This window comes from Sinocyclocheilus rhinocerous, unplaced genomic scaffold (assembly GCF_001515625.1).
Source record: "Sinocyclocheilus rhinocerous isolate Xijiao unplaced genomic scaffold, SAMN03320098_v1.1 scaffold902, whole genome shotgun sequence".
Lineage (NCBI taxonomy): Eukaryota > Metazoa > Chordata > Actinopteri > Cypriniformes > Cyprinidae > Sinocyclocheilus > Sinocyclocheilus rhinocerous.
The window spans coordinates 11,091-21,325 of NW_015638038.1; the positions used below are offsets into that span (position 1 = coordinate 11,091).

Genomic DNA, 10,235 nt, shown 5'->3' on the forward strand with positions numbered 1-10,235 from the left:
TTTTCCATTGAAACAGTAAAATACCATAGAAAATCATAGAAAAATATATTGTGAATTAACAGCGCTCAAAGTTGATACTTAGAGGCTGTGTTTCAAATCACACCCTACACCCTATTACCTACATTAGTTTACACATATAGTCCACCTGACAGAGAGAATGAAAACAAATGACTGAATTCAGAAATTGATAAACACTTATGGTCTGTAGCACGAAGCCGGTTTCAGTTTTTACCCAGGTAAGTTCACATTGAGTTTGAGCAAACTCTGAGTTTTCGGGCTCAAGAAGGTGGGTTGGTTTTTAGCGGGTTTCGTCGCAATGGTAACTTATGCTACATGGCTACCCTGCTCCGGAGCAGGTTTTATTCTGGGTTAGAGATCACAAAACCAAACTGGACCAATCAGCTGTGAGCAAAGTTACATATATCTGATGCAATGAAGCCACTCCCCCGTATCTCACACTACAAATTAAAGCAGTTTACAGTCAAAGAATTTTAGAGACAAAATTGCCAGACTTTTGCAGCTACTTATTTCCTATATTTATATTATATTAATTGTAATTGTTTATAATTCATATAATATATTCATATAATTATTGGTAACAATTTCTATGAAGCCCTTATTTATAATACATTATAAGGGTATTCTTAAGGCATTATAATGAATGCATAATGCATTATAAAAAACCTTATAATATCAAATATGAAATTTGACACCTCTGCTTCACTAGAGGGGGGTCTTCACATCCGGGAATTTACCGCTGGGTGTTCTGTAGTTTTTGGAATGTTTTGAAGGCGATTTTCCCTCACGGAAAGGGTACTGCACATGCGGCTCGGATAATATCAATCTATGATAATCATATTACAAGTTATATATGGTGAAGAACGTTCAGCGGCACCGTGGAGAAGAATGAACGCGCGTCTGGTAAGGCTTTATGAGCGTGTTTGCGCCGTTTTTTGATATTTGAATCTTTGTTTTGAAACGTAAAAGCACAGCTAGATAATCTGATACACTGTTTTTTGACAGAAAAGTACAGTACATTATGTATTACAGTAAATATACAGTAAATATACATGGATTATTACAGTGCTGTGTGGATGAACTGATATGTGTTTGTTTGACGCTCTGAATGTTAGAGCTAGCTGCCGGCTAGCAAATTAGCTCTGCTCTGGTCCAGGGATGCAACAATGATTTCCTCCATTGTATGTGTGTAGGGTAAACATTTGAATTTGAGTATGTCAAATTTAGGCGAAAATACCAAAAAACGCCCTGAGCGTAAGTGGTTAACTGAAAATTGAGTGTTTACTATTGTCATTTTGCATTATTGACACAATATTTTCCTAATTAATGCTGTACAGTTGCTTTGACACAATCTGTATTGTTTAAAGCGCTATATAAATAAAGGTGACTTGACTTGACTTGACCCAGCCAGCAAGTCATCTTCCTGGGGACAGTTATAGATTCAGGCCAGATGGGCATGCCAGAGGATGCTCGGCCTCATGTCAGCCGCTTCCTCTGTGATTCCTCTGGGTCTACTTCACATGCGGCCCCTCCAATATTGGCTCAAAGTCCATGTACCGTCCCACACTTGTAGCCTTACTTTCTGATTGTGAATCTTATATTCTTTCAATTTAGTTAACCGGCATGGTATGTTGTGATTGAACAGAAATGAAACAGTCTTCAAGTAGGACAAAAAGGCTGTTCAATGACTGTTCGAAAACCCAGTTGCTTGAAAATTACTGCACAAAAGCAATTTAATTTATCTTGAATTGGAAACAAGCCATTGTGGAGGAAATGGAGAAATGTATTGCAGTGGCTTGAATATAAGCCTTGAATAGTTGTTTGGTTACAATACAAGCAATAATTCTTGTATTCTCTCTTAAGGAAATTATGTCTTCCTCTTGTAAGATCTTGATGGGTTATTACAAGTCTGCAGTTATGCACATTCAAAAAGCCAGAGTGTTAACAAGTTATATAAACCATGTTTGCATCTTTAAAAGGAATGCAAAGACAATTGTATCCACTGGTTTTGCCTTGAAATGATAAAAAACATTCACAAATAAATATAGACTTTTACACCTGGTGTCACTGTCATTTGAATACTTTTTCAAGTATGGCATTTTGCATTTTCCCAGTTTTGCAGAATAACTAAATATTACAACTATTAAACATTTATTGTTATTAATGTATGAAGATATTAGTCAGATAAAAAATATGGCACATGGACTTAGAATTGGAAATTATATTTTTGAAAACATGCGCAAGAGATTCCTATTACATGAACAATACTATTAACAACATTCATGATATATTTACTAGAACATGTTTCAGTAATTATTTATTGTGCTTAAAATATAAAGATTAAAGTTGCTGTAGTTTAATATACTGACCATTCAATTGTCAAGCAAGAAGTTTACAGTTTGCAAATGCTTATACTACAAACAATATAAGGCAGTTACACAACAATAGCACTCTGTTAGACATATAACTAATTAAATTGGTTCTGGATTGTAAAATAAAATAAAAAAAGGCCAGATAATACATTTTTGACAGGGGCAGCAGGTCATAAGTCAGTGAGTCATACTGTATTTGTCAATACACTTCAGAGCAAAGTATGTAAACCTCTAAACTGCTCAGAAAAAAAAAATGCCGTGCATTTACATATATATATGCCAGGCTAAATTTTTATGTACATTCAGTTTTAGGTAACAGCATAAAACAGTATGTTATCACTCATTTGTTTTACCATTTACAAATAAGTTCATACTTTACATTTGTTCAGAGATGGAGTGCACAGAACTTGTTCCACAGATCCCAGCTGCTTTAAGTGTAGACTTAAGTGTGACTAAGAGAACCTATTTCTTTTAATAATGGCTTCCTTTATTTTTTGAGTTTTTACTCCGTACATGATTGGATTTATAATAGGAGACAAAATAAGAACATACAAAGAGAGTATAACACGAACAGTGTAAGGCACATGACGCATATTGAATCGACTTTGGAACATTTCAAAGCAACTACCAATTACAAAGTTTAGTAATGCTATTAGATGTGGGACACATGTGCTGAATTTAACTCGACCTGTTTTTGACAACTTCAAGCAGATAAAGATGATCCTTACATAAGTATAGAAAATTATTACAACCAGTAGGATAGTAAGGGACATCATAACAACACCATATATATTATTACTTAAAGTTTCAGAGCACGCTAGCTTCACAACTGAAAAATTGTCACAGTAGACTTTTTCAATAATTACTCCACACATGTTAAGATTTGCTGTAATTGAGATAGTGATGGTCGATCGCACAAATGGCAAAAGCCAAGAAACTGCAACACCTATCGACACCTTTGCTGGCGTGACTATTTTTTCATATTCTAAAGGATAGCATATAGATATATATCGATCATAAGCCATAACTGTTAAGTTTGTTAGGTCACAGCCACCATAGGTAAATATACTAAAGATTTGCACAAGGCAAGAAAGCCATGTCATTCGATAATTCTCTGTCAGAATTTTAGTCAAAACAAAAGGTGTAACAGCAGATCCACCATATAAATTAATACAAGCCAAATTGCAAATAAAGATGTACATGGGCTTATGTAGCCCTCTTTCAACACATATTACATAGATGAGTACACTGTTAGAAATTATCATGACTGGGTACAGTAAAGATAGCACAACCACAAAAATATACCTTTGGTCATATATTCCTTTGTATCCATCCAGTATGAAAGAAATATTTTTCATGACAGCTTGATTTCCTAAATGGAGAAAAGCATAGATGAGTAATTTAAAAGCTGTTTTCATCCTTTAAACATGACCAAAAAGGGTTTATAAAACACTAAAACATTTTACTCTGCATAAAATGACAACTTGAATGTCAATACAATACAATACAATGAATACAATAAATGTATACAATAAACTTTAGCCTAAAATAAAAAAAGGATCATGTACACAATATAACATGAACAAATAAATAAATAACATACTGATAACACTGCTGTACCTTTCTGTAATTTTTGTGTATTGGTTTATCTTTTCTCTGTCTATTGCAGAATGACTGCATGCAACAAGAAGCAGCTCTATTTAAATTATGGCGAACAAAAAAAAAAAAAAATTAACTATGCAAATTTGTGATGCTTAGTTCATGAAAAAGGATGTGCCTTTCTGTCATGTAAAGCCTCAAAATGTCTTGTCCCTAGTTAACATAGTTGCATCATAAAATTTGCTCCCTTCCTCATCAACTCATGTCTTTCATCAAGGGAAACATGCATTGTCAAAAGTGTATTAGGTCTTGCTGGATGTTTTGAACAAAGGCAAAAACACATTTACGATTAAATGTGTTTTTGCTAAAAAATTGCAAACAATACAATTGTGGGGTAAACTGTAGCAGAGAAAGCAAAACAAAATTGTTAGTCAGCTCAACTTGTTTCCAGTCCTGTAAAAACAATACATTTGCAAATCCAAAGTTGTCCTATCTGCAGTGTGTGCTGGTTGCAGCAACATTATCGGGATGAAAATGTTATGCTCTTTCTGGTTCTTGAGCAGTAAATGTTGCAGGGTTTCCTGTTCAGCTGCTGTGATTAGATAAGAGAACCTAGAAATGTTGTGCATTATTGGAGGACATTTACTGAAATTTTACCATTTATACACTTATTATTTATCTAGCTAAATAATAAATGAACACCAACCACAGCACAGGAACTCTGCTTCTGATACGTCCTGTCAAACTGGTAATAATCTGTGATGGTCTAATCTATTGAGCAGACAGAATTAATTAATTTTTTTAATTTATTTGAAAATGTGGATGATTCCTTTAACACTTGACACTGATTTAAATGTATTTAGTTAGCTGCTGTTGTACTTTTTTTTTAACATTATTGCATTTCTGACTCTGATTCTGCCATCAGAAGCCTGCAATTAATTATGTGAACAGTCACGTCAACATTCCCTTGTGTTTGTGTCCTGTATTATAAATTCAGATGCTTCACCAGCACAACATAATGTTTTACTTTGATGAAAATCTGTTTTCTAATTTATTTTATTTGTTTTAAGTTGACACATTTGTCTTTTTTTTTTAATTTACCTCCAATTTTGTTCATGTTATTAATGTAAGTTTACATGACTGTTTCAATTTTTTTTTCCATTGACAATCTGCTCTCTATAAAACATCTCATCATTAGTGATAGGTATTTTTTTAAATTAATTTCCTTTGCAATATGCATAAAATACATTAGTGAGAAAGACATACAGTGTGCAATTTTCTTCTATCTGCTTGTCTGAACAGCAAACATATAATATGGAAAATGATGCAAATTTTACATCCATCAGACTGACCGGATATCTTAATTTGGAACTGAAGATGAAGTACTTCTTGTTTGCTGTGATAACTGTGCTGTTGTTAACTGTGCTGTTGTTACAGAAGAGGTCTGACACAACAGGTTAGTTTATATACAAAACAGTTTATTAGGTCACAGTGAGTACTGGTGTCGGGTCCGGAGGAAGTGATGGTGAGGGAAAGGATATGGAGAGAGTGCAAAGGATATGGAGAGTGGAGTAATCCGAGTCTTTGGCTTGATTGAGGCTGGAAGGTATGCGGGGGAAGCACACACCTCAGCGATTAGATGAGGATGTCATCTATGTATACAATGACGAAACGATGGAGAAACTCCCGGAGCACCTCGTGCATGAAGTCCTGGAACACGGAGGGGGCATTGGCAAGTCCATAAGGCATGACCAGATACTCGTAGTGGCCAGTAGGGGTCACAAAGGCAGTCTTCCATTCATCCCCCTCACGTATCCGGATGAGGTTGTAGGCACTGCGGAGGTCCAACTTGGTGAAGATGGTGGCCCCACGGCCTTGATGTATTCCTCCATGGCCTTCTGCTCAGAAAGCGATAGGGAATAGACCTTTCCACGAGGCACTGGCTCACCCAGAATGAGATCGATGGCGCAGTCCCATGGCCGATGTGGTGGTAAGCGGGAGGCTTGTTTGGGGCAAAACACGTCTCTGAAGGGGGCATAGCAGGCTGGAATTTCTAAGGATTGCTTCTCGATGGGACTCTCAATGGAGGTGGAGTTCACGGAAAGGGCCTCGGGGAGTTTCTTCGGAGGAGATGGAGTCCCGGGGAAGCAGTCTGGGAAGCAATCCTTGCCCCACTTCAGGACTTCTCCCGTCTTCCAGGACAGAATGGGATTGTGCTTTACCAACCACGGGCGCCCTGGGTGACTCATCTGTGCCGTCGGTGTTGGTCCGGTCTTCTGTTACGGAAGAGGTCTGACACAACAGGTTAGTTTATATACAAAACAGTTTATTAGGTCACAGTGAGTACTGGTGTCGGGTCCGGAGGAAGTGATGGTGAGGGAAAGGTCCGGGAAAGAGTGCAAAGGATATGGAAAGTGGAGTAATCAGAGTCTTTGGCTTGATTGAGGCTGGAAGGTATACGGGGGAAGCACACACCTCAGCGATCCGGGAACTAGGAGATACAGGAGACACTTGGAGACACTAGGAGGAACACAGGAGGTAAGTAATGCAAGAAGTATTCAAAGGAAATCAGTAGCAAAGTCATTGAGTCCTCTAAGTGTATACGAGACCGGACAGTGAGGGTGTCTGAGGTGTGTGCTTTTATGCAGGCTGGTAATGAGGTGCTTGATTGGTGACAGGTGCAGGTGCTCAGGTGAGAGGGATCGTTGTGATTGGGTGGTGGCGGAGCCTGGCCGATCTGTTACAGCTGTATTCTACAATCCTATTTGCCAATAGCTTTCTTATTGGTGTCATTTGTTCAGCAAAACCCCTTCATAAACCAATTTATGCGTTTCTTTGTAGTCTGTTTGTTAATGAATTGTATGGCAGCACAGCTTTATTTCCTTCCCTTCAAGTTCATCTGATTTTGAATAACAATGAGATTTCTCTTATTTATTGTTACTTGCAGATATTTTGCTTGTATACATATGCAATGATTGAATTTTGTAATTTAGCGGTTATGTCTTTTGATAGATATGTTTCAATCTGTTATCCATTACATTATAACAGAATCATGACCCCTTTTAGAGTGGGGGTGTTTTGTTCAATTTTTAATTCTTTTCTCTTTTAACTTTAAGCTGCAACTCTGTGGAAACCGTATGGAAAAAGTATGGTGTGACAATTATTTACTTGTGAAACTTGCTTGTTCAAAAACCTCTTTGAATAATACTTATGGCATTTATGTTAATGTGATGACAGCACTGATTCCATTGATGCTAATTATTTATTCATATACAAGAATTCTAAAAATATGTATGAGTTCTACTAAAGAAGCGAAGCAGAAGGCTCTAAGCACCTGTGCACCACACATAATATCTCTTTTAAACTTTTCTTTGGGCTGCTTCTTTGAAACAGTGCAAAGCAGGTTTGATAATATCAGAATGCCAGCTTTGTTACGTATAATCATTTCAGTCTATTTCTTGATGTGTCAGCCAGTGCTTAACCCTATTATGTATGGAATAAGACTTAAAAAGTATGTAAAACCTTGATTGTATCAAAAGTGGGTATTACATGAACAAAAATATTTTTTTTTCTGTTTTAAGAACTGTCATTATGGTATTTCAGTGTTTTTTTAAAAATGTTTCAGATATTAACCTAAAATGTTTAATCAAAACAACATTTATATTATTAATTAATGGTAATATACTGTGTTAATCAGTATGGCACAGGTCAAAATTAGTTCCTTTTTACTTTGAATGTGACGATAGCATCAATATTGCTATAAAATATATATTTTTTTTGTTTCAATGAAACAAACCTTTTTGTGTGTGTGTGTGTGTGTGTGTGTGTTCAAAAATAAACTTGACATTTATTGAAGTTGTTTTATTTTGCATAAAATATAAAACAGTTTACATTTGTTTTTAAAGTGTTTTTAAAATGTTAAGTGTGCTGGCTTCATTGCCCACAGCTTGTAAAAATACCAGCAAGGAACACCATAGTTTCATAGTAGGGTAAGACGGGGTAAAATGCAAGGTAGTGTTGCTATTATGGCATATTTTCAATCAAAATATAGGCAATAAATGTGTATATATTATTATTATTATTATATTCATGTAAGTCATAGAATAAATATACCTTTCATATGAATCTCTTTTATTGTGATTCTGCTTTGTCTGTTATTGTCTGTCATTCAATTATTCAACTAAACTGTCAAAATGTAATTTTAAATAGAATAGTTGATTTAGTGTTTTACATGAATGACACTTTAAAAAGGGGTGGTACAGTGACTCGGTGGGTAGCACTGTTGCCTCACAGGAAAAGGAGTTTGCATGCTCTTTCTGTCCAAAAACATGCAACATAGGGGAATTGGACACTATTCCAATTCAGGGTGTCCCATGCCTGTGCCACGAGACAATGGAATTGGCTAATAATGTTGTTATTATAATAATAATATAATATAAATAATATAATATTAATAAGAATTATATCAAAAGTCATTTATACATTCTGTAAAAGTTTAGCCAGGTAGTTTAGCTACTTTTGAGGTAAGATAGCCTCTTTGAACAATTTTACATTTTGTTCTATAACAACTAAATTTGAAATAGTTTTCATTTATTTCCTATAATAACACATTGGCTGATGTGTCATTATCCTGCACATCCCTTACCATAAAGAAGTATACTTCAGGTTTATTTTATTAAGTATACTTAAGTAAAGTTCAAGTAAATTTTTAAGTATACTTTGTGTCACGTTTATGTTCTGTTCTCCCTGCCTTGACCTAGTTTCCCTGTGTTGCTTGATTAGTTATTAGTTTCCATCTGTGTTCATTAATCATCTTATTAGTCCATCGTTTGGTTTAGTATTTATAGCCCTGCCTTTCCTGAGTTTCTTTGTCCTGTCTCCGTCGTGTAAAGAGGTTGTTTTCTCCTACTGTCCCATGTGGATTTATTAAAGACTCCGTTTGATTGACTATCTGCCTCCTTCGTACTCTTTCAAGCTCCTTTCCCCAGCAACCCATGACAGAAGACAGGACCTACAAAGGAGATGGACTGAGCTGAGGATTTTTTACTAAACATCCAGCAGGATGGAAGGCCTTTGGAGCGATATGTGGAGGAGTTCCTGAGTATCTTCCATCTGGTGAGCTGGAGTGATCATATGCTTAATGCGTTCTTCCGGATGGGACTGGACGATGATAATTTATTCTGATTCTTGTCTCCAGATGATTGTTATAGACCCGTAGCAGACTTTATTAATTTAGTTCTCGATTTAAATTGCTCTGATTTCTTTGAAGTAAATAATGATAACCATTCAGTCCCTATCCGGAGGCACGTTGGCACTCCAGCTCACCATAAACCAGCACCCTCCACATACCGCTCCAATGAGCTTATAGCCCTGCCTTTCCTGAGTTTCTTTGTCCTGTCTCCGTCGTGTAAAGAGGTTGTTTTCTCCTACTGTCCCATGTGGATTTATTAAAGACTCCGTTTGATTGACTATCTGCCTCCTTCGTACTCTTTCAAGCTCCTTTCCCCAGCAACCCATGACAGAAGACAGGACCTACAAAGGAGATGGACTGAGCTGAGGATTTTTTACTAAACATCCAGCAGGATGGAAGGCCTTTGGAGCGATATGTGGAGGAGTTCCTGAGTATCTTCCATCTGGTGAGCTGGAGTGATCATATGCTTAATGCGTTCTTCCGGATGGGACTGGACGATGATAATTTATTCTGATTCTTGTCTCCAGATGATTGTTATAGACCCGTAGCAGACTTTATTAATTTAGTTCTCGATTTAAATTGCTCTGATTTCTTTGAAGTAAATAATGATAACCATTCAGTCCCTATCCGGAGGCACGTTGGCACTCCAGCTCACCATAAACCAGCACCCTCCACATACCGCTCCAATGAGCCCGCTCCCTTCGTTCCACCCGTGCTTCCCTGATCCCATCTAAGATCCATTCCAGCCCTCAGCCCAGAAAGAGGCACCAGCGCTCCCTCCAGAGTCCACTCCAGCGTGCCTCTCAGCGCTCCTGGATTTGGCGCTTCCTCCGGATTTCTCGGCCCCTATCCTCTCTCCTGAGTCCGCTCCAGTGTCGGCTCCAGCCCCTGAGTCCGCTCCTGTTCTCAAATCAAGCCCAGAGAGGGCTACTGTTCCCCCGTTTGGCCCAGGGAGGGCCACAGATCCCAAGTCCAGCCCTCCATCGTCTCCTTTGTCTCCGCTGGTCCCGTCCAGCCCTCCATCGTCTCCTGAGCCCCCCGTGTTAGCCAGCTCC

The 10,235-nt window shown here is 37.4% G+C and overlaps 1 long non-coding RNA gene and 1 pseudogene across 1 annotated transcript; one reads left to right on the forward strand and one right to left on the reverse strand.

Moving 5' to 3' along the window:
* Window positions 1-1,051: 1,051 nt before the first annotated feature.
* LOC107749577 (uncharacterized) lies at window positions 1,052-5,932 on the reverse strand. The gene is made up of 3 exons (XR_001641053.1): window positions 5,923-5,932; window positions 2,219-2,223; window positions 1,052-1,192 (listed from the first exon to the last, which is right to left on the reverse strand). It is a non-coding gene; the product is annotated as an uncharacterized LOC107749577 (long non-coding RNA).
* A 19-nt stretch (window positions 5,933-5,951) lies between these two features.
* On the forward strand, window positions 5,952-9,440 carry LOC107749569 (olfactory receptor 52D1-like; annotated as a pseudogene).
* Window positions 9,441-10,235: the final 795 nt, after the last annotated feature.